The sequence below is a fragment of the Rattus rattus genome, chromosome 15 (assembly GCF_011064425.1).
Source record: "Rattus rattus isolate New Zealand chromosome 15, Rrattus_CSIRO_v1, whole genome shotgun sequence".
In the NCBI taxonomy this organism is placed as follows: domain Eukaryota; kingdom Metazoa; phylum Chordata; class Mammalia; order Rodentia; family Muridae; genus Rattus; species Rattus rattus.
In genome coordinates, this window is record NC_046168.1 from 13,566,130 (window position 1) to 13,589,735 (window position 23,606).

A 23,606-nucleotide genomic window follows, 5' to 3' on the forward strand; every position below is an offset into this window, starting at 1 on the left:
GGAAGTGCAAATTCCGAATTCAAAACACCACATAAACAGTACCTACTAAGAGTCTTTGCTTCCCTCCAAAACTTCACCACCCAGGCCACCATCATCAGCATTCTCTCTTCCAAGCTTTCAGGAATCTTTAAACATTCCCATCTTCCTAGCTCACACAACTGCCCATTAAACGCGGAGCAACCAATAGCTTGCTTAGCCCAAAGTTCCAAAATCCTTCCATAATCCTCCCCAAACAACCTAGCCGTGTCTATCATGGAAATATCCCACAATCCTGGTATCAATTTCTGTCTTAGGGTTTCAGAAGCAACTTGGGTGTGCAGGACAGGGGCTGTATTTCATTTTACACTTTCAGTTGACAGCGCTTCACTAAGGAAAGTCAGGGCAGGGACTCAAACAGGGCAGGAACAGAAGCAAAGGCCACAAAGCGATGATGCTTGCTTGATTATTCAGTCCGTTTATTACACACCTGAGGACCACCTGCCCAGGTTGACATCACCCACATTGGGCTAAGCCTTCCTATATCGATCCTTAATTAGGAAAATATTCCTAGAGACGTGTCTACAGGCCATTTATTGGTGTCATTTTCTCAACTGTGGATTTCTCTTCTCAGATAGAACTAGCTTGGGTCAAGTTGGCAAAACAAACAAACAAACAAAAAACAAATTAAAAAGTCAATACAACCAGGACATCCATGTTGTTTTTAGTCATGGTTTCTATTTATTACTGCAACCGAGAAAAAGTACCTAAGTATCTTTGCCAGTGTCTGCTGTCCTTTGTGTCTGCTGTTGATAGACATTCTGTAAAACAGAATTTGAAAGCAAGTTGATTCTTTCTCTGCTGGCTAAGAAAGCGATCTGTGCATATTTTCAAATATTTATTGGTTATTTGTATATCTTTCTTCAAGAACTGCCTATTCAGCCCATTAGGTCATTTATGAATTGGATGATTTGGTTTGAGGTTATTTAATTTTTGTGGTTCTTTATGTACTCTAAATATTAATTCCTTGTTGGGTGCACAATTGACAAAAGGTGTTTTGCTGTTGTTGTTGTTGCTGCTGCTGCTGCTGTTGTTGTTGTCTGATTCTTTTCTTTCTTTCTTTAACTTTTCCTGGTTCCTTGTGAATTTCCCATCAAGCATCCCGATCTCACTCATCTCTCCCTCCCCTCACACCCGTTCTCCACCCTGGCAACCTTTCCTTCAACAGAGAAGAGAAAAACTTGTTGTGGACATTGTTGCGTATAGAGGGCCCCACAGCATGCCCTTGTGTCCACACTTCTCTGCTTTAATATGCTCATTTCAGTGACTCTTTGGTCTCCTATGAGGCCTCTGGCTTCTGCTACTCCATCAATGCTGGAACCTCATTGGGACTCCTCTCAAATATGTTATTGCCCTGTGTCACAGAGATCCTATAGTTTTGAATCTGTTAGACTGTCCGTTTTATGGAGACCAACAGTTCATCAATGGAGAAGACGGAAAGGTGTGCAAATTCAAAGTCCTGGATCTTGGCCTGAGAGGTATCTGAACTGATCCGGCCACTGGATCTCTAGCTCTGTCTACTCACAACCCCTGCAACCACAACAAGCTCTACCTTGCTGCCCAGGCAAGGTACAGAGCCCATTCGTGTTGCAGCTGGTGAGGGACATGGCCTGTTCTCTCACTCTGAAGAATCTAGGTCCCTCCCTCTCAGCTGCCGTATGTGTTAAGGATCAGTGGAGTGGAGGAGGGCATTCTCCCTCATCTACACCACTGTACAGTAGACAAGAACAGGGCATGTTTTCCTGTGCCTATGCCCTTTGGACCAGTTCTACTGTGCTGCCCAGGTGAACTTCAGGGTCCATTCTGGATGCTGCCATTTTTGAGGGCAGGATCAGCTCTCCTGCTCTCATGGCCCCAGCGCCAGGCCTCCTGTTTGCTGCCTGCTACAGTGGGGAGAGGGGAGGGGGCATCCTTCCCTTGTGCATGCCACTGCCTGGAGATGAGTATTGGGGCCAACTCTCCCATGCTCATTACCTCAGGGCCAGCTCACCTGCAACTTCCGGAATTTACTGCCCTACTCTCTTGAATACTGCTGCTGGCTAGGGGTGACTCAGTTCTCTTGCTCTCATGTTTCCAGGCCTGTCTCTTCCGTGATGCTCAGGGAGCCAGTTCTGCATAGCCCTCAGACATGAACATGGCTCCAGCAGGCAGCTCAGACAAGGGACTTCCACTTGGCCTTTGATGGTAACAGGCCCCCGGCGCTGCAGTGCATTGACCCAGACATGGCCCCCCAGTGGCAGCCCAGGCCAAGACCTCACCACACATGGTCCTAGGTGACATCACCATCATGAGCTACTCACATCAGGATGTTCCTCACTACCGTTAAGTCTCCAGTTCTACCTCTCTTCATGGTGCCCACATCCTTCTGTTTCTTACTTCTCTTCCATTTTTGCACCACTTACTTGATCTTCTTAGTGGTGCCTGGGCTCTCTGAGTGTCTGGGGTAGTAGTCTCAGGAGTGGTCCCAGGAGTGGTCTCAGGAGTGCTATGCCCCGCTAGTGCATTACAGCAGGGGTCATCTGCTCCTCCCCGCAGGCCTATGTGATGCCCAACTCATATTCATCTCAGGCTACCTCCCTGTCCAGGACCCATGGCACTGGTCTAGTGGTCTTCTTGGGCTCCCTTCTCACCCAGGCCAGCCAGAGTGGCCCTGCATGAGTGAGGGTCATCTGTCTCAGGATCACACCCACCCAGGGCCTGCAGTCCCAGATGGGGCTCTTCTTGTCCCCTGCTCATTCCCACCCTGTGAGTCAATCCAGGACTATGTGGGACAAAACTGGTAGTCATCGTAGGCTTGCCTTTTTTCAGGGAGTGTTAGGCTAGTAATCATTCAGATGTTCCTGTCTGGTGTAATTATTAAATCTCAAATAGGGTTTTCTACCCTGCCTTTGATCAGTTCCCAGATAAAAGGCATACAACTTTTATATTTATAATAAGCCTTAATCAGCATGAGAGCTGGGCAGTTATCTTCTCTCTGTGCTATTAGAATCCATTTCCCCATTATTAACCTCATTTTATAATTTGTTGTGTTCCATCTGGGAAGCTCTTAACTCCAACTAGCCAGGCCTCATGGCTATGTTTTCATGATTCACCTACCCCATGACAGCTTCCTCCTTTCTCCACCTTCTTCTCCATTTTCATGGTTCTCCTTGGGCTCCAATAACAGGGAAACTCAAACCCACCAGCTAGTGGCTGGTGGCATCTTTATTTAACCAATAGTGGACAACTTGGGGGTATGGGCAAAATTATATAGCCTCATTTGTGTATATGCAGATTCTCTCATCTCTGGAGGCAACCAGGCCTTGGGGGGTCAGTTAATATTACAATGCAAGCAAAAGACCAAACTTCAACACATGTCAGAGCACTGAGCATAGATCTAGCTTCTCTCTGCCACCTACACATGTGACACAACAGCCATATCTGCAACACCTCTAGGGGAGTGATTATTTACACTTCTGTGCAAAAGTTTTTAATTTCATGCAGTTTCATTTGACAATTCCAATGTTTATTTCATATGCTACTCTCCAGAAATCCCTTGTATATGCTCATGTTTTATTTATGGTTTACTTTAGCAGAGTCCAAGTTTCTCATATTAGTTAGAGGTGTTCAATCTGTTTTGAATTGGATTTCGTGAAGGATGAGAGATGGACGTCTGGCTTCATGTCTCTGTGAGTAAAATATTTTTTTGCAATTTGTTCGAAGAGGCTATCTTTTCAAAGTTTGATGTCTACATGCATCTGGAATTATTTCTGACTCCTTCATTGGGTTTCATTGGTTTGCATGTCTGATTTTTGGTTTTTTTTTTTTGCTAATACTACATAGCTTAGTTTCTAATGCTCTGTAGCACAACTTGAGATTATACATTGTGATGCCTCTAGCTTTACACTCACTGCTTCAAACTCCTCTGGTTATTGGGGATCTTTTGTGCTTCCATATGGTCTTAAAATTATTTTTTTCTAGTTCCACAAAGTATGTCTTTGGAACTTAGAGGGAGATTGAATCTATAGATAATTTTTGGCATCATAACATTTTTATAATATTAATTCTGACAACCCTTGGCCATGGGGGAATCTTCAATCTACTATCTTTAGTTTCTTCCCAAAAGGTGTAATGCACCCCCAGACCTGAGCACAACTGATGCCATATTAGAGGTAACATTCTAATCAGTACATAAGCCCCAACCCCTAGTAAAATGGAAGCAAAGACCTAATCCATCAGAGACCTCCCGCATAGTTCCAGGAAAATTCCTAAATGCACTAACCTTTTGGCTTCTGTAATTTTGCTTCTTGATAAGTAAAATGAGACAACCTGGATGTGTGTGTGTGTGTGTGTGTGTGTGTGTGTGGTGGTGTTGGTGAGTGTTGGCAGGCTATCTTCAGAGCAAAGGTAAGTTGGTAAGTTTTAGTTGTCTAGAAAAATCTTTATTGATTAGTAGGGGTCAAAAATAAGAGGAGATGAGAGAGAGAGAGAGAGAGAGAGAGAGAGAGAGGAAGAAGAAAAAGAAAGAAAGAGAGGGAGGAAGAGGGGGAGGAAGAAAGATAGGAAGGAAGGAGGAAGAAAGGAAGGAAGAAAAGAAGGAAGGAAGGAAGGAAGGAAGGAAGGAAGGAAGGAAGGAAGGAAGGAAGGAAAGAAGGAAGGAAAGAAAAGAAGGAAGGAAGGAAGAAGGAAGGAAAGAAGGAAGGAAAGAAGGAAGGAAGGAAGGAAGGAAGGAAGGAAGGAAGGTTTGTTTTCTTTTTCCTGCACAAATGCTTCTGAAAAACAAAACCATGTGTAAGCCCAGGCCCTGTAGTTGACAGTATATTCAAACATGTTCCATGAGCCGTGTGCTCTAAGGCAAGTTATTTGTCTTTTCTTCTCATTTTCTTCTGTAAAACTAAGGCATTAACTACACATCACTCCCTGGAACAGAGGAAGAGCAACACACTTAGTGACTTGAAACATTTGGAAATGAGTAGCAGAGTCAGTGTGTAGGACCTGCTTACACACTTCACTTATGAAAGGAGATTTTAAACACACTGTTCCCTTTGTAATAGTACTACAGCTAATTCCAGTCCCAATGTTTTCTCTCTTTGAAAGTTACTTTGTAAACAGAAGAAACAATTTTGGAAAAGAAAAATAGCATGGTGTCATGGTGCGTGACTTAATCTTGTACTTGGAAACTGCAAGTACAAAGATCTAAGGTTAAAGGTCACCACAGACCTGTTTTAAACCATCCAGTCCAAATTAACTGAATTTCTAGAGGAGGAAAATTGAATGAGAGGCATGATATTACTTCTGTGTACTTATATCAAGAAGGCTACCACTTCTGTTTATGTTCTTATTTTTCAAAAGAAATTAGGAAGTGGAAATTTTCAAAGGAAAATGGGACTTTTATTTCCACACTATTTTCCCTCTGTCAGAATTCAAAAGATAAGACAAATTCAGTAAACACACATGCGTTGAAGGCATTTAACAAAGGCAGGAGTCAGAACTCTGTGCCACCCTTTCCTGGGCAGTAAGGTCCTCCTTTGACACTGGGCTTTAAGTTTTCCCTCCCACAGCATGGAGTTCCTTATTTCTGTGCGATCCAATGTCTTAGCACTCCACTTTCAATCTGGCTGCCTCACGATATAAAAACCAATGGAGTGACAAAACTCAGTGCGGATTCGGTGTCAGCAAGTCTTGGCTACGTGAGAGCTGGGCCTTTGTGCTGGATAAAACAGGCCTTCCACACTGCCACTCTGTAGCCTCAGGCAGTTTCATTTAAGGCATCTGGAGCTTTCATTCTTAGCTGACAGAAATAAGGATTAAAGTTTTCTTTTGTCAGAAATCCTGAGGATTAGAAGGACATGCTAAGAGCCTGGAGTCACACTCTAGCACCGTGTGTGGCCTGAAGGATGCAGCGCCTGGAAGGGTCTGTCATTTCTAAGGAACAGTAAGATGCACACACATCCTTTGACACACACATTCTGCTTCTAGACATGTATCCTATAGCAAGATAGATGTTAAAAGACGTTCACTGCAACCTTAAATATAACAACAATAACAAAAATAATTAAACTGAGGACAGGAAGAAAATGCTAAGAAAAATTATACAAAGGCAATGGTAAGAAATTTCAGAACATGCTAAGTAAAAATAAATTAAATTAAATTTGCCAGGTTGGATGTTTAACCCATTTACAAGTAAACAGAACATTAAGAATATAAGTACATATGTGTAAATATAAATAATATTGTTAGTAACTACTGCCGATGGGAGAAAAATAAGGATAATATCAGCATGAATTATATACACTCTGCAACCTTTAAATTTTCATTATAAAGATAGATTATTTGCATACTAAATAAAGTATACAGAATGCCTCCTATATAATGGGTAATAAATGTTTGCTTGTACTTATGTATCCCGTGCATAGAGTTAAATTTTTATTGTGGTTTTCCTGTTTTCTGTATCACCACAACTTCTTGCACACTTTTAGGAAACAAATATTGTTCCAAGACCATGACTCACATCCCATCAGAAGGCTCTTCCAGAGACCTTCAGCCCTGGCAATTCCTTTATGACCTGCAGTAAAGGTCTCCCGGACCAGAACTAAGGAACAAATAGAGGTTAGTGCAAACACATAAAATCAAGGCAAGGGAGTCTCCCACACCTCTGTTTACACTGCCATTTGTCTCCCTGTTAAAATGCAATAAAGACCATAAAATGAAATAGGCTGTGAAGAGTGAAAGATCCCTTATTCATAAAAAATGGTTCAAATGAGAAAAGTCCTTTAATGGAGATGAGACAGCTACCAGGCCAGGGAGTGGGACAGAGACACATAAAACCTTTAAGACAATTCATTAACCACAAATTATTGCAGGCAACTGAACTCAAGGTCTGTTTCCCTAAAACATGCGTGTATTCCAACTATCAAAGGGATAGATGGTCTCCATGTATCTGCTGCAAAGAAAGGAGAAAAAGCTGGTTCTTTGGATTTGGGATCTTCCCAACTGGTCAGTGAGTCGTCAGAAGAAACATGACCTTCAGTGGAAATGAGGAGGACATTAGAGGGCAGGATCAGAGCCAACCCCCTCATACTTCTGACCACTTTCCAGAACTGGAGCTGAAAAAAAAATGATCCCTGGCATCATTGACCAGACTGGAAGAATTGTCCTTTGCCCTAATTCTTGCACCATTTAAATCTACATCTCTCAAGGTTTGCCTGCAGTAGACCTCCAGCAAGCCTCCATACCTAACTTCACACAGGTTCTCTTTATTCCTATCAGCATCTGTCTCTCAGTAAGACACAAGTGAGTTGGTCCATGTTCTTACTACTTCCATCTCTTAGAGTTACCTGTCAGCTTTGTGACTGACCAGCCTGCTGCAGAGACACCTCAGCTTATCCCTTCTAGACAAGTCTAGGGGTTCTGGATGCATTTGCTCTCTCTGCTGTCCAGGATGACTGCAGACCTAAAGCAATGACTTATTTGTGTGCCTTCATTCTTGAAAGGGGTAACATAAGTTAGACAGGTTCTTCTTGACAGAGTAACATGCCTGTGACTTTGACCTGAGGTAAAGAAGACAGACATAAATGAAGGCAGTGACATCAGGGCTTTCATGACACTTTTCAGTGTCTTCTGGGCCTAAGGAAGAAATCAACACCTTTAAGTAAAAGCAAGCTTAAGTGCCTGGTGCACTTTTATTTATTATGATTTACTTTTTTAAGAAAAAAATAAAGATGCTCTAAAATTTAGCATCTTAGAGTGTACATTTATATACATATACACACATATATACATATATATAGGTATATGTATACATATGTACGTGTATGTATACATGTATACACACACACACACACACACACACACACACACATGCATGCAGGAAGCCACAGAGCTAATTCAAAGCCTTTAACTGGGCCATGAGTAATGGCGGTTGTGGAGTACTACCAGTGACTTACCAGTGTATTTAATGGTGTTGAGTAACACATCTCAAAATGGTTCCTATGAAAAATTTTATGTTATATACTTTTTATAGTAACATTTTAAGCTGGTGTTTCAACTAAATTTTTCTCACTAGTTAACATCTCAAGAAGTATTGTTCATTGATTTGCATTTTGTCATGGTTCTTTCAAGACAGGGTTTGTCTGGGTAGCTAAAGATATCCTAAATTCACTCTGTAGACTAGGCTGACCTTGAACTCACAAAATCCTCCTGCCTTTGGCTCCCTAGTTCTAGGATTAATGGCATACCAATCTTGGCTTGGATTTTAATAGACCCTGAAGCTCTGTGGACCAAATAAACATCCTGGAAAGAAACTATATAGCTGTGTTCTCTATATAATAGATTATAAATACTCTTCTTTCTTCTCTGTATTCATCCTTATTGCCTACAAAGTTTTTCATGTATTTACATGTAATTACATATGTATTTACATGTACAAATATTTTACATGTAAAAGTATCACAATAATGATCTTTTTTTAAATATTCTCAATACATATGATTAGAATTCTTGAGCAATAGAACACAGATAGCTTTTAGAACCCAAGAGAACCAAAACTTTTTGGATATTTTGCAAGGCATTTCAAAATATGTTTTGATACTTATGGCTCCAGTTTTGAGGAATAGTAGTCTATATGTACTATGAACTTATATACAAGCTATACAATTTTGTACCACAAACTATTCCTATGGATTTATTTCAGAAATACACCTACCAAATGTGAAATATACTGGCATTCACATATATTTCTAAGTCCAAAGAAATGAGGGAAGCATTGAAATGACTTCGTTTTGCAATCTTGAATAAATTTAAGAATCTGGTCATTGATTCTAATTGCTGCTAAAAACGAGGCAACCAGCCAGTGTCTCACATTAGAAAACTCACTAACATTTACCAAGTCCCTTTGCCTCGTGTACTGGTCACTTTTCTTACTAGCCATGGTTCAAAAATAAGTTAAGAAAGGAAGAGTTTATTATGCCTTCCAATTCTAGAAGAAACAGTTCACAATGACAGGAAAGGTGAAATGGCAGAATCATGAGGCCACTTACACAATGTTTCCACACCCTAGAAGCAAAGAGAACAACAAGTCAGATTGGAGAAGAAATCTCTCAGGCCAACCCACTGACCTAGTCAGTCCTCTAGTTAGTCCCACCTCCAAGTCTACCTCCAGCTGAAGGTCAAGCATTCAAATGCATGAGCGTGAGCGTGTAGAAGACATTTCATTTTAAAACCCAGTACCTGGATTTTATTAAACTGCTTGACCCAATACTAATCTATAAGGAAAGTATAAATATAAAAATAGTTTCAAAATTTGTTGAGTACCTCAAAGATACAGCTTACAAACTCTAGACTCTAAAGAATTATAGACAAATGCCTAGTTTCCCTCAATAACATATGTATTAATATTACAGAATAATTGCTCAATCTCCTTCAACAATGCAAGCATTAAAATTTTCAGATTTGATGGATTCAAATTGCTTCCAAGCTATAACATTTATAAGACAACTGAAAATCACAACAATATTTTTGCTTATGACAATGTAATTGTTATTTTTAACATGTATTTTGGGAACATATATTGGAAATGTTTCCAAATTAAATAGGTATGGCTTCTGAGATTTGCTTCATAAGAATTCTTGATAGGGATAAGCTCAGAGGTAGGTAGAGGTATTCTTGAAGCTGTATTGGTCTGTGGTGTGCAATTTCTAAAGCTGAATTTGATGGACATAGAGTGTGTTTCATTATTATTTTTATGTTTGCATCCTTTTGTGATTATATGGGTTGTTCTCCACTGTAGCTTGGTTTACAATGAAACTGCATTAGAAGGTGGTAGGGCCTTCAAACCACAGTTGACCCATGAACTGATTGCTTTATTCATGGTAATGAGTTAGCTGTTGCTTCAGTGGAATGGAACTGTTTTCTTCTCTTCCAATTTGAGGTTACTGTCATCCCACCAGAAAACCCTAAGAAGCCAAGTGGCTGCTGACGTAGTCACAACATTCTTAGAATTCCGAGCTAAAGCAATGCTATTTCTTAATAGATTTCTCAGTCTTGAATATTCTATGAACAGCAACAAAAAAAACCTAAGACATTACACAAAATTGAAATTTTCGTACCATTTCATTAAGAGAAATAGTTTTTTTATAGACAAGGTAATAGTTGTTTATTAAGAGAGGAACATTTAGAGAGTCTATGTTTTTATTTGGCAGTAAGTTTCACATTGCTTTATTCATTCCAGGTTTAGAAAATATACAAGATCTGATTCACAGTTGACCCAATTTTCTAATCAGGTGTTCTGATTTGACACTACCTTGTATATAAATGCAAGAAGTAGTATTTCTCTGACCACCTTCCTTGAATTGTAAAGGTATGATATCCAGAATACATATAGGTTGATGGCAAGTGGTTTTCATGATCAGGGGGAAGCTGAGATCTAGAAAATAACCAATTTTACAACTAGATTTGCAAATTATTAATATTCCATATTGTAAAAGTACCCTACTACATAAAGTCAGAATGTAAAATGTGTAAATTGTGAATAGAATTATGCGATAATAAGAATAAGCAGCATAGAAGACAACAGGGAAGCCCAGTGAATCTCACAGACTATCCTCATCAGTCATAAAATATTTACGGGTAGGAAACATAACATACTTAAGGGTTTAAAAAGTAAAATACGCAGTTTTTTTCCAAGATGAACAAACACACACACACACACAAGAAAAAGCGAATGAAAGAGAACAAGAGAACAAGAAAAGGGATGAAGAGAAGAAAGGAGGGAGAAAGAGAGGAGAAGGGAGAGAGAGGGAGGGAGGGAGAGAGGAAGGGAAGAAGGAAGAGAGGGAAGGAGGAAGATAGGGAGAAAATATTAAGATAAAATATTCACATAGCACCCTTCCTGCACCCATCTTCCCTGCCTGCTGAGTCCTCTGCGGCCTGCCCACTGCCCTGAACAGGTTTCTATCTTCGCCTGATCCTGCAACCTCCCCACCACCTTCATCAGACCTGCAGATTCATAAAGATGTAGACCTGCTGATACAGAATCTTACAGCCCAGAGGCCTACCATACCAGGATCACTGAGGTCAGTCACCCTTCCAATACCTACTACAATAAGAACATTCAGGGACTAAAGCCATCTAGATGTCCAAAGGCCCACAAAAGAACACAATATGTCAATATGATACCTTCAGAGCACAGTTATCCTGCACCATCAAGCCATGGATATCCTAACACAACTGAAACACAAGAAAATGACCTTAAATTCAATCTTATAAAGATGATAGAGGACTTTGAAGAAGAAATGAATAATTATATACAGGAGAATATAATTAAACAGGTGAAGGAAAAAATAAAACTGTTCAAAACCTAAAAATGGAAATAAGAACAATGAAGAAAGCACAAACTGAGGAAGTCCTAGAGATAGGAACCCTAGGGAAGAGAACAGGAACAACAGGTTGGTTTATAATGAAACTGTGTTAGAAGGTGGTAGGTCCTTCAAACCATAGTTAATCTATGAACTGATTACTTTATTCATGGTAATGAGTTAGTTGTTGCTTGAGCAACAGAATACAGGAGATGGAGGAGAGAATATTCCATGGAGAAGATACAATAGAACAAATTGGTACATCAGTCAAAGAAAATGGTAAATCTAAAAAATTACCGACACAAAACATCTAGGAAATCGTGGATACCATGAAAATACCTAACCTAAGAATAATAGGAATAGAAGAAGGTAGAGAGTTCCAGCTTCAAGGATTTTAAAATATTCTCAACAAATTCATAGAAGAAAACTTTCCCAACCTAAAGAAAGAGATATATCTAAACATACAAGCTTGCAGAACACCAGTTAGAATGGACCAGAGAAGAAAATCCTCCCACCATATAATAATCAAAACACAAAATCTACAGAACAAAGAAAGAATATTAAAAGTGGCAAGGGAAAAAGTTTAGGTAGCATTCAAAGGCAAATCTATTAGAATTACACCTGACTTCTCAACAAAGACTGAAAAAGCTAGAAGGGCCTGGACAGATATCTTGCAACCTCTAAAAAACCACAAGTGCCAATCTAGACTACTACACCCAAAACTCTCAATGACCATAAATGAAGAAAACAAGGTATTTCAAGTCAAATCCAAATTTAAAAATATCTATGCACAAATCCAGTCCTGAAGAAAATACATAAAGGAAAACTCAAAGCCAAGGATGATAGCTATATCCAAGAAAACACAGGAAATAAGTAATTCTATACCAGCAAAAACAGGGGAAGCACACACAAACACACATGTACACCAATAACACCAACATCAACATAATGGGAATTAATGATCTTTGGTCATTAATATCTCTCAATATCGATGGACTCAATTCACCAACAAAAAGACACAGACGAACAGAATAGATGCAAAAATAGGATTCAATACAATAAAGTCAAAAAAACCAAGAGCTGGTTCTTTGAGAAAATCAATAAGATAGACAAACTCTTAGCCAAACTAACCAAAAGAGAGAAAGACAGTATTCAAATAAACAAAATCAGAAATAAAAAGGGAGACATAACAACAGATACTGAAAATATTCAAAGAATCATTAGGTCTTACTTCAAAGACTGTATTCCACAAAATTGGAAACCATTTACCAAAGTTAAATCAAGACCAGGTAAACTATATAAACAGTCTTATAATCTGTAAAGAAATAGAAGTCTATTTCTAAAAGTCTCCCAACCAACAAAAGCCCAGAGCCAGATAGCTTTATTGCATAATTCTACAAAAGTTTCAGAGAAGAGCTAATACAAATACTCTCAAACTATTCCACAAAATAGAAGCATAAGAAACATAGCCAAACTCATTCTATGAAGACACAGTTCACCCTGGTACCTAAACCAAACAAACACTCAAGAAAGAAAGAGACTTTCAGAACAATTTCTCTTATAAACATTGGTACAAAAATACTTAAAACTTGCAAAATGAATCCAGGAACACTTAAACATCATTTACCACGTTCAAGTAGGCTTCATCTCAGGGTTGAAGGGGTGGTTCAACATATGAAAACCCATTAATGTAATCCACTATGTAAACAAACTGAGAAAAATCACATCATCATCTCATTAGATGCTGAAAATTTTTTGACAAAATCAAACACCCTACAGCTTAAAGAGACCAAGGACACGGGCACATACCTAAACACAATAAAAGCAATATGCTGAAAACCAAGGGCTAACATCAAATTAAATAGGGGGAAACTTAAAGCAATTCCACAAAAATCAGGGACAAGTCAAATCTGCCCATTCTCTCCTAGCTATGCAAAAATAATACTTGAAATCAAAGTTAGAGCAATAAGACAATAAAAAAAGAACAAGGGGATACAAATTGGAAAGGAAGAAGTTAAAGTATAGCTATTCACAGATGGTATAATAGTACATATAAGCAATCCCAAAATTCTATCAGAGAACTCTTCTACAGAGAATATCCTCAGCAAAATGACTAGATAAAAAAAACCAAAAGAATAAGTAGCCTTTGTTTAGATAAATTATAAATGGGTCTAGAAAGAAATTAGAGAAACAATATTGTTTATAATAGCCACAAATAATATAAAATATCTTAGTATAACTCAAACCAAGCAAGTCAAAGACCTATATGGCAAAAAGTTCAAATTATTGCGGAAAGAAATTGTAGAATATATCAGAAGATTGAAGGTTCTTCCATGATCATGAATCAGTAAAAATAACATAGTGAAAATGACAATCTTACCAAAAATACTCTACAGATTCAATGCAATTCTCATCAAAATCCTAACACAACTCTTTGAAGACCCTGAAAGATCAATTCACATCTTTGTACAGGATAGCTAAAACAATCCAGCCTGAATAATAGAACTTCTAGACATATCACCATCCCTGACCTCAAGCTGTATTACAGAGAAAGAGTGATAAAAACTGCATGGTATTGGTACAGAAACAGGCTCATTGATCAATGGAATCCAACTGAAGACCTTGAAATAAACCTACATACTTGCAGACACTTTGACCAGAAGGCAAAACCATACAATGAGAAAAAGGAAACATCTTCAACAAATGGTATTGGTCTAACTGGATGTCTCTTGGTAGAAGAATACAAATAGTTCTATATCTATCACCCTGCACAAAATTCAAGTCCAAGTAGATGACACAGTTCAAAGTAAAACCACATATACTAAATCTCATATGACAGAAAATGGGAAATGACCTGGAACTCACTGGTACAGGAGACAAGTTCCTGAACAGAACACCAGTGGCTTGGTCTCTAAGATCAACAATTAATAAACAGGACTTCATGAAACTGAAAAGCCTCTGTAAGGCAAAGGACATGGTCAATAGGATAAAATGGCAGCCTAGAGATTAGGAAAAGATCTTCACCATCCCTACATCTGACAGAGAGATAATATCTAAAATTTACAAAACAAAACAAAACAAAAAAAAACTCAAAAAATTAGACACCAACAACCCAAATAACCCAATTAAAAATGAGGTACAGAGCTAAACAGAGAATTCTCAGCAGAGAAATCTCAAATGGCTGAGAAGCACTTAAAGAAATGTTAACATCCTTAGTCATCAGGGAAATGCAAATTAAAATGACCCTGAGAGTTCATCTTACACCAATCAGAATGGCTAAGAGGAAAAACTCAAGTGCTGGCAGGGAAGTGGAACAAGGGCAGCGCTCCTCCATTGCTGACAGGAATACAAACGTGTACAATCACTTTGGAAAGCAATTTGTCAATTTCTCAGTAAACTGAGAATGGTTCTAACTGAAGACACAGGTATAGGACTCTTGGGCATGTACCCAGAAAAGTCCCACTATACCACAGGGATACTTGCTCAACCATGTTCCTGATAGCTTTATTTGTAGCCCAGGCTGGCCTCGGACTTGTGATCCTCCTGCCTCTGCCTCCTTCAGCAAATCCTACCAGCGTGTGCCACCACAACCGGTTATAGCTTTATTTGCAATAGCCAGAAAGTAGAAACAACCTAGATGATGTTCAACTGAAGAATGGATAAAGAAAATGTGGTACGTCTAAAAAATGGAATATTATTCAGCCATTAAAAACAAAAGCATAGTGAATTTTGCTACCAGTGGATGGAAGCTGAGAATATTATCCTGGGTGAGATAGCATAGACTCAAAAGAGCGTACATGCCATGTACTTAACTCACTTATGAGTGGATATTAGCTATAAAGTACAGGACACTCACGTTCCACTCCACAGACCTAAAGGAGCTAAACAAGAGGCAAGGATGCTTGAATCTCACTTAGAAGAGGAATTAAAATAGTCACAGGAGGTGGATGGATTGGGGGAATGGATGGGAGGGTAGACAGGGAGGGGAATGGGGGAGTTCACGATCAGTTGTGAGGAGAGAAGGAGGATAAAGGGCCAAATGGCCATAATAATGGGTGGAAATCTGCAGCTGGTGTGTGTAGGGAGACACATCTTGATGATGTGCCAGAGGCCTGTGAAGGGGGAGGCTCCCAGGAATCAATGAGGGTAACCTTGGCTGAGACTCAGGGCAGTGGGGATATGGAACCTGAGAAGACCACCTCCTGTAGCCAGGCAGGAACCTTATTGGAGCAATAGGGACACTAACCACCCATAAAACTTTCCATCCAAAATTTATCCTGTCTGTAAGAAATTCAGGGACTGAGGATGGAACAGAGACTGAAGGAATGATCAATCAATAACCAGGACAACTTAAGATCCAATTCCAAACACTTTAATGATACTCTGTTAGACTTACAGACAGGAGCCTAGCATGATTGTTCTCTGAGAGGCTCCACCCAGCAGCTGACTAAAACAGATGCAGAAACCCACAGCCAAACAGTGGCTGGAGCTCAAGGAGTCTTTTGTACAAGTTGAGGGAAGGACTGAGGGCCCCAAAGGGAATAAAAACTCCACAGGAAGACCAACAGAGTCAACTAAATTGGCCCCTTGGGGATTCTCACAGACTGAACCTCCAACCAAAGATCATACCTGGGCTGGGACTAGACCCCAGCATATATACAGATGGGCAGCTTGTTCTTCATGTGTGTCCCTCACACCTGGAGTTGGCATTATCCCCAACACCACTGCTTGTCTTTAAAATACACTCCCCAAACTGGGTTGCCTTGTCTGGCCTCAGTAGAGGATGTGTCTCTAGCCCTGCAGAGACACGATGTGCCAGAGTAGGGAAATACCTAGGGGTGGGGAGGGCACAACCTCCCAAAGGAGAAGGGAAGGGAGTATGAGATAGGGAATGTGTGAGGATCTAGAGAGGCAGGATTTGGGAAATAAAGTTAATTAATTAATTAATTAATTAATTAATTAAAAATATTCACGTGGCATAAGAAGCTCAGCATCAACATTATATTACAAAACATTCAGTGCCTGTTATACAAAATGACATTTTGTTGATATAACAATATTGCTATTCCAAGACACATATATATTTACTGTAAATTTAATCAGTAGTTATTAATGTGTTACTATTATTGAGAAGCAGACTGTCATGGTTTGAATAGGCTTGTCCCAGTGAGTAGCACTATTAGGAGGTACGGCCCTGTCTGAGGAGGTATGACCTTGTTGGAGGAAGTGTCACTTTAGGGGTAGGCTTTCAGACCTTCCTCCTAGGTGCCTGGACACTGGGGGCATTCGGGTCAAGATGCAGAACTCTCAGTTCCTTCTCCAGCACCATGTATGCCTATATGATAACAGGTCATATTGGCTTCAAAGGCATGAAGGAGTCATGGAGAGCAGGTGAGGCTTGGCACTGTGAGAGACCAGGGAAGACCACTGATGAAGGTACAGCTTCAGTTGCTGTTGATAGTCCAGGACTCAAGGGGTCATGGAATGAAGTCAAGGCTTGACACCATGAAAACAGCCTATGAGAGGATATTGGTAAAGCTTCATTGTATCCAAAGACACCAGCAAATTAGAAACACCAGTACTATGGGATGACCACTAAAACTAGCAGCAGCACTGGAGTGGAGTCAACCGGACCCTGGAGTGCTACAGAGGACAAAGTTAGAAATGTGACCCAAGCCCTTTGGAGGAGCTCAGAAGATCACATGTGGATCCCTGACACTGGAAAAAGAAACTGTAGAGTTGAAGTTGCCTTGAAGACCCCAAGATGTTAGAGATGCCATAGCTGTGAGATACCTACCTAGGAATCTGCTGAAAGGGAACCAGCCCGAGCAAAAGAATTGTATTGCAGTTATCAAAGCTGATGCAGAGTTGGGAGTTTGACCAGCTGGTTTTTGGTCCTGCTTTGGTTCAATATTTCCTTACTATGAAGTTTTGGGATGGTACTGTATATCCTGTGGTGTTAGAGTATGTGGTTTGCTTTTTGAATTTGATTTTATAGCAGATTGCAGTTAAGTGATAGGATGAATCTCAGAAGAGTCTTTGGACTGTTGATATTGTTGAGACTTCTATAGACTATGAAGACTTTAGAAGTTGGACTAAATGTATTTTTCATTATGCTATGGCTATGTGTGGCCCCCATAGTCTCATGTGTTTGAACAAGCCTATGGGGACCAGTGAGCACAATGTGGTGGTTTGAATATGCTTGGCCCAGGGAGTTGGCACTATTAGGAGGGATGGCCTTATTGAAGTAGATGCTGCATTGTTGGTAGAAGAGTGTCACTTTGGGGATGGGCTTTCAGACCCTCCCCCTAAATGTCTGCAAGCCAGGTGAAAACAAAATCCTACTTGCCTTCATATCAGAATACACCATTTTCTGTTGCATGCTATCGTGTTTCCTACTATGATAATTGACTGAACTTCTGCATCTGTAAGCCAGCTGCAATGAAATGTTTGCCTTTATAAGAGTTGCCTTGGTCATGGTGTCTCTTCACAGCAATGAAAACCCTAAGACACCATCTAACACAAGAGAAGATTATATATTTATATATACATATGCATATACACATTACATATAGATACATATGAGCAAAGATTGTACTTGTAAAACCTGTCACCTTAAATTTCAACCTAATCTATTAAATGAATCAGTAATGTACTATGTAATATGTATGAAAAATATCTACCCTAGAATCAATGAGTTCCTCCTAGTCATAGTATAATCTAAGACTTTGTCTTTATAAAACACAAGGAAGGAATTGTACAACTTTGGAGGAGAGGAGAGGTCAGCAAATTCTCTTTATACCTGTACCAAATGGGGTTTAACATAAAAATCATCAAAAACTAAGATACAAATAAAATAAATGTAGAACAAAACATGTGAGGACTGAAAACTGAGCAAATATAAGAAACAAATTACAAAGTGTATATTTACAGAAAACTGCTTTTTTATCGACTAAGAACAATAGCAGCATATTACCAACTTTGCTGAACCTAAATCCTATGCCCACCTCAGAGCACATTGTATGAGCAAGAGCAATGACTTTGCCTCCAGATATGATCACTTCCATTGAAAGCACAGGCCATGAACTCCACATGCATCCATGTTCATTGAGAACCTGTGCCAGTCTCAATGATAATTAAGGAGAAGGTGAGAAAGAGATGGGAGAGAAGAAGAGAGAAAGGAAGGGGAAACAAATGAAGAGAAAGACAGGGAAGACGGGTAAGGTCTGGGAGGGAGAGGGAAAGAGAAGAAAGGAAAGACAGGAAAAGAGGCAAGGTGAAAATAAAATCAGAATGTTATTTGGAATTATTACATTTTTAAAAACTGTGTAGTTTTCAATCAGATAGTGCATAAGGAAAAGTTAAGGAAAGCAGGGAGATTGTAGTTCATTAAAAGGCCAAAATTCAGGTGCTGTTGAAATGAACATTTAAATGCAGTTCTCTGAAATCTGCTCATCAATTTAAAAGACAGAAGTGACAGCCTTCATCCAACCAACAAGGGTTCTAATTAGAGAAACAGAATGTATAAAACGAAAAAGAATAAATCCAGAAGATGAACCCCCAACGGCAAATTTATGGTCACTAGAAAAGAATCTCGGTGGTTCTGAAACTAGGAAAATAGAAAGTATAACATCTGAGGAACAGAATGAAAATAGATTAAAGAAATGTGAGCAGAGACTCACACGCTTGGCAGAAAACACACACAGATGCTGAAGGAGTCTAGAGTGGGCTGTTCCAAATAGCTGCTATGTCATATTGACTGATCTGAGCTGAAGACAGATATAGGATTGATTCAGTAACCTCTCATTCTACCTAAAGCAGATCATCAGATTCCCTATGGGACAGGTGACACCTCTCTCACAGCATACCAGTAATTGGCTTAGTGGTATGTTGAAGGTACTAGACACTGTCTACCTTGGAAGACAATGGTGCTTGAGAGTCAACCCCATTTTACCCACTCAGATTTACATTTACTACTCACAGCTCCTTAGCTAGCAAGATTGCTTTCCTAGGACCTTGTCAACAAATTGCTAGGGAATGGTGCAATGGTTACTGTCAGTTGTCAAGCTGACTCTATCTAGAATGAACTTCAATCCAGAAATGGAGGGCACACATGTGACCCAGATCTTGAGTCTGGAAGACCCAAATTTTTGATCCAGATCTTGAGGTGGTATGTCACATGCTCTTAATCCAAATCAAAACACACCTTTAATCCAGATCATGAGGTACACCTTTAAGCTGAGCCATACCTTCTGCTGGAGGCCTATATAAGGACAATGGAAGAAGGAAGGCTTCGTTTCTTCTTCACCTGCTTGCACTTATTTGCTAGCACATCTGTTGGAGCCTGCTTCCTCAGGATTCCAGCTTATACAGAAGACCAGCTGAAACACACAGCCTTGTAGGACTGAGCAGCTGCAAGATTCTTAAACTTCCCATTCACAGCTGGTTATTGTTGGGTTAGTTGGACTGTAGTCTATAAGTCATTCCAATAAATTTATACACACATGCATACACACACACACACACATACACACACACACACATTCATTCCATAAGTTCTGTGACTCTAAAGTACCCTGACGACCTGACTAAAACAAATAGGTTGTTTCTAATGCTGTATCTGTCCCTCCACAAATCTGAACACCAGTGTCTGTAACAGTAGGGATAGTTACTTGGGACCTTGGTGAGGGAAATTCCATTTAGTTCTCATCTCATAGTTTCAAGTGGCACATGTATGGACCCATTACTCTGTCTCTACCTTAGTGTCCATAGTACCTTTTGTGTACCTACTTCCATTCTCCTATAAAGATACAGCACATAGACTTAAGGCCTAATTTAAACTAGGATAGGTCTTTTTCATATTTCCCCAAAAGATAGAGCTGGGAGTTCTAATTCTGAAGTGATCTCTTTCTCAGTCTTTACTGCTTCTGATGAACATTCATTCACATTTAACCTTATTAGGCTGGTAGACCATTACATTAGTATAATGACATACAGTCTAGCTGTTTGATGCCTATTCACTGAATAGTTGGTCATAGAAACAAGTAAATGAACAAGTTATGCTTGAGAAGTATATTTCTCATTAAAACGAAGATAAATCATTTCTTGTATAAATAAATGATGATGTCAAATTATTGTCCCATGGTGAGAGAGAGTACAGGGCATTAATTCATTAAACTAATGATGTTCTACTTGGGTGGAGCTCATGTTCCAAGTAATTAGGTCCAATCTCAAATTCTGAGCACATGGATGTACTGGTGTCATGCTGTGTTATCTGTTGAAAGCAACTGTGCAAAGGCCAAAAAGAGCTTCTGTGAAACCTGTTGGGACTCAAGCATTCTCCTGCTTCCAGATTGTGAAGTGATTGCTTTGAGTTTCTGCTATTTCTCACAGTCATTACATTCTTTGTCACCAAATGGATTTATGTGAAGCCACACTCTGCACACATTACAATGTTTGTCAAGATAATGAAAGGTTGAAAATCTGAATTTCCAATACAGATGGTGAATTATGAAAGCTCATCTTACAACATTTCCTCATTGCATTCATTTACCCAATAGGCTTTCTCGGCCCTCCACTCAGAGACCATGTTGTTGCTAAGGAGAAGTCCGAAGGGTCAGCAGCATAAAGATTAGAATATTGAAAAGGTCAGCATGACAAAGCCAGTTCTTTAATTCGCACCACATATTAGACATTAAAATTCTAGCTCCTCATTCTTATGACAAATGAGAATAAAAAATAGCGTAAAATTAATCAGCAAATGGTGGCAAATGGTTATTAATCTCTTTGAAATTCATTACAGTAACATTAATCATGAAAAAACTCTTTGAATGTGTAAGTAGCTTGTATATGGAGTTCCTTATAAATTCGGTGGTAATTTAGCATTTATTAATGTCCATTTACAAAGAAGTGTTATTAATCCACTTTTCTGTGCCAAAATCTCAAATACACAAATAACATAAACTCGATTCCTTCTATAGACATTACATTTTAATTGCAAGGTCAACATGCATGTTTAAAACAAAAAGTATAACCAGATTTGGACTCAAAAGGTGATGCTCACCATCCTTCTTGTTCTCCAATATCATAGGTCTGTTCTTTGCTGCAACAGATGGTGCTTGTAGGGGCCCCTTCTTCAGCATCAACTTCATTCACTGGAGACCCCACCTCTTGGTACTGACCCAGGGGCCCCCTATTCCTTTTATCCCCATTTATCTCCAAACTTATTCTTTGTTTTATGTCTACTGGTATAAACCTGATCTCCATAGTTTTTTTACTCATGGCTTCTCAACCCTTTTCTTCATCACAACTCCATTTTTTTCTGTCATCCACTGACCTGGTGAGAGCACTTTCTACCAGGTACCCCACAACCTCTACACTTGCCTAGAATCCAGAGAGGGCAGCAGCAGCCAGTCCACCAAAGAAAGATGAGACTAGATATCATCACCTAGAAACACCTTAATCATTATAATTTCAGATGTCTAGACACCAGCACAAAACACAAACATTAATAGCCAAGACAATGCATCCAGCAGAACCCACTAACCCCACCAGAGTTGGCCCCAGGACATTCAACATAGCTGATTCACAAGACAAGGATTTCAAAATAGCAATTATGAATGTGCTCAAGGACCTTAAAAACACATAGTTCCTTATGGAACTCTGTGAAAATGTGAAGGAACAATAGAATGAAATAGTGAGAATAATTCAGGACAGTAAAGTAGTTTTTAAAAAAGATACAGTAAAATAATCCAACCTGGAATATACTAAGAAATGAAATTTTTAAGATGTCTAAAATAACTGCAAAGGTAAGACTAGCCAACAGAGTACAAGATATGGAAAAGAGAATCACAAGTCTTGAAGACAAGGTAGAAGAAATGGTCAAAGAAATGTTAAATCTAGAAATGTTTAGGCATAAAGCATCCAGAAAATCTGGGAAAGTATGAACTCTGCAATTAAAAGGGATAGAGGAAGGAGAAGAAACCCAGGCCAAAGGTACAGAAAATATTCTTAACAAAGCCGTGAGAGAAAAGTTCCCAAGTCTAAAGAAAGAGGTGCCTATGAAGTGTGTATGAGATGCATACTGATGACCAAATAGACAGGACCAGAAAAGAAAGTCCCTGCAACATAATAATCAAAGCCCTCAATGAACAGAATGGGGAGGAACAGAATAGAAGGTCTGGAGGAAAAAGACCAAGTGGCATACAGAGGCAGACCTACTAGAATCACATGTGACATGTCAATGGAGAGTCTGAAAGGCACAAGAGTCAGGACAGATGTTCTAGAAACTCTGACAGCTGCCAGATGCCAGACCAGCCTACCACACCAAGCAAAACTATCAATCCCTGCTGACAAAGAAAGAATCACGTTTCACAATAAAACCAAACGTAAGCAAAATATGTCTACCAATCCGGCTCTACGGAAGGCACTAGAAGGAAATTTCAGTCTTACAAGGTGATCTCACAACAATAATCAATAGAGGGACAAAGAAAAACAAACCATAACAACAAAATAACAGGAATCAATAAACACTGATAACTCTCGATGTTAATGGATCAGTTTTCCAATAAAAAGACATACAATAACAGACTGGATTGAAAATCCAGATCCACGTGAAATAAGTGGTAGCTAGCTCAGTGACCTACATTTGGAAATGTACAAAGAGTGAGAAATATTGCAGTACTCAGTCCTAAACAGTATGTTTTTATCAAGCCCTCCCCTCAGTGCTCAGGGACCTATGCAGAGAAGGAGATTTGAAGTACCAGAGGTCACAAATGATTCCAATGAAACAGTGTCCTCCAGATACAACAGGACTGACACACGCATGAACTCACAGAGACTGGCAGCATGCACAGGGCCTGCACTGGTTCAAGTGTGGGGAGGAGAAGTGGATATGGTTTCCATCTCTAATCAAAAGTTTATCTCCAGGTGCTGTAGAGATGGCTCAGTGGTTAAGAGCACGGACTGCTCTCCCAGAGATCCTGAGTTCAAATCCCAGCAACCACATAGTGGCTCACAACCATCTGTAATGGGAATCACCCTTTTCTGGTGTGTCTGAAGACAGCTTACAGTGTGCTTGTATATGATAGATAATAAATAAATATTTAAAAAAGTTATCTCCAATGGTACCCATTTGCGGAGAAAAAATTAGTTTTCTCCAATAAAGTCTCACTGGAGTAGATGGTCAACACAAAGCAAAATCAGTGGTATTTTTGTAGACTTGTTTCATATAAGTTT

The 23,606-nt window shown here is 39.5% G+C and overlaps 1 pseudogene; it reads right to left on the reverse strand.

Annotated features, from left to right (window-relative positions):
• Window positions 1–3,360: 3,360 nt before the first annotated feature.
• LOC116885067 lies at window positions 3,361–3,477 on the reverse strand (annotated as a pseudogene).
• Window positions 3,478–23,606: the final 20,129 nt, after the last annotated feature.